This window comes from Montipora capricornis, chromosome 12, assembly GCF_036669925.1.
Source record: "Montipora capricornis isolate CH-2021 chromosome 12, ASM3666992v2, whole genome shotgun sequence".
Taxonomy (NCBI): domain Eukaryota; kingdom Metazoa; phylum Cnidaria; class Anthozoa; order Scleractinia; family Acroporidae; genus Montipora; species Montipora capricornis.
In genome coordinates this window covers 30,314,964-30,317,437 of record NC_090894.1, presented here as the reverse complement: position 1 = coordinate 30,317,437, position 2,474 = coordinate 30,314,964, and positions in this window count along the sequence as shown.

Below are 2,474 nucleotides of genomic sequence, written 5' to 3'. Positions count from 1 at the left end.
GGCCCGGTTCAGACGCCGTTCTTCACATGAGCCGAATCGAATTCATTGAATCAAGTTCATGTGAAGTACGGCGGAATCAATTCAGAACGACCGGTTTAATTCGGATCGGCTAAGCAAATTTTCTCGCCTGGCTTAGCCGGGAATTACCGCTGTGGAGCGGCTTTGATTCAGACGCCATACTTCACATGAGCCGAATCAAATGCAGAAATTATTACAACTTTGCAGTTTTCTTCAGTCATAGTATGCCTCCGTGAATTAATTTCGGCGCAATTAAGTTCGGCGTCTGAATCAATTCAGCCGGGATTAATGAATTTGGGTCGGTCTAAATTCGAATTCGATTCGGCTCATGTGAAGTACGGCGTCTGAACCGGGCCTTAGAAATTCAGTATAAACCTAAAACTGTAAGGTTTCTCGCCTCCAAGGATGGGCGACTTAGCGGAAAACATTTTCCTTAGGGCAGCATTTGGAGCTGAAATTCAAATCCCAAGAACTACTAGCAGAGCCAGCCTTAGTGAAGTACCTTCACCAATTCCATGTCAGGTGTTGAGAGTTCTACACGCAGGAGCAAAGAAAAACTCTTACAAAAGAAACCCAACGCAGCACACCGCAAGTAAAGTAAATTGGAGGACCAGCTGATTCTCAAAGCTGTAGAACTTAAAGGACGTGACTGGCGAGCGGTTCTAGCGTTTTTGAAAAGGAATTGGGAGTTCCTTGGAGAAAAAGGAGAGCTTTACCGAAGCTGCGACATCAGCGACAAGAGATTACATGACCGCCTGAGAAAACGAGCCTCAACTTTTCTAGGCAAAGAAAAGGAGAAGTGAGTATCACTGCTGAAATTCTTAAATGTCATTACGGTTGCAGAATGGTCCCTCAAATTCGAAAAAAAATATCTCAAATCTTAAGTGGCAATTCTTGACTGGACAACCTTTTTGGCTAGTCACATGACCTTATCGTTTTATGCTTATAAGACAAACTACGGGAACTCGAGTTTTACTTGCCTTTAAAGCTTCTGAGGTTTCCAGTTTTGATAACGAATGCTTGAACGTCAGTAGTGAAATTGAGGAAACCTTGGCAAACATTAAGCCAGACGACTTTACTCGTCAATGGGGAACCCCTGGGAATCAATGGGTTAAACAACGAGACGACCGATACAAACTCGATGCAAATGAACAGCTTATGGGGGCTGCTAGCGCTTCTGGTGTTGCCAAAGGAGTCAAGAAAAGGTCAAGAATTGATGGAGAGAAACACACAGTTATGTTCTATTTGATTGTACTTGCCTTTGTTGACTTATCTGAAATGGAGGAATCCTGTTTATTTTTTGCTGCTTTTGTTATTGCCCAAATAGAGCGGTTTTCAATTGAGTGTCGTAAAACCAAAGTCAAAGTAATTACTTTGGCTAATCAAAAAGGACGGAGACAATCCTGTAAACCAATCAAAACTCGAAGTAATTACACGTAGCCGACACAAAGCGCGGGAAAATGTGCACGCGCGAGCCACGATTGGTTTTGGTTTCTCTTCTGATTGGTTGAAAAAGTGGCGCGAGAAATTTCAACCAATCACTGAGTGAAGTAGTGCAAAACAAAAGCAATTCGTTAATTACTTTCGACACTCAATTGAAAACCGCTCTATTAAAATGGGAAATGTGAGCCAAAAAAGTCACCGCTGGTGAGTATAAAGCTTCTGTGAATGTGATTGATTTGATTAAAGGCTTCATTTAAACATCCGATTTAGTTATTCATATACATTCCTTTATGTAAACTTGAAATCGGCAAAGTTCCACTTCCGTAGGACTTCCGCTAAATCGGAAAAGCCTAGTAGAACTTGTAAAAGGTCGTGCGAGACAAGCTAATAGTCTAATCTACATTGTACCCTAAAAGAATTGTAGCGCCATGTAAACAGTGTTTCATTAGGGTGCTGATATCTCCAGCCAACTTTATCACAGATTTCAACGCACTGTTGAAATAGCCGCCAATTATGATACTGTTCCCTGCTTGATGTTATTTTCTTTTTAGGCCCGGTTCAGAACTCCTACTTCACATGAGCCGAATTTAGACCAACCCAAATTAATTAATCCGGGCTGAATGGATTCAGACGCCGAACTTAATTGCGCCGAAATTAATTCACAGAATGATACTATGACTAAAGAAAATTACAAAGTTGTAATAATTTGTGCATTTGATTCGGCTCATGTGAAGTATGGCGTCTGGATCAAAGCCGCTCCACAGTCGTAATTCCCAGCTATGCCAGGCGGGAAAAATTGCTTAGCCGATCCGAATTAGACCGGCTGTTGTGAATTGATTCAGACGCCGTACTTCACACGAAATTAATTCAATGAACTCGATTCGGCTGATGTGAAGTACGGCATCTGAACCGGACCTAATTAATATCATCAACAATGTTGGAGAAAAACAGTTTGTGATCGTTCCAATCCTCAGTAATGTTCAATTGGGCCGTACATCTTAGATGTCTCCAAA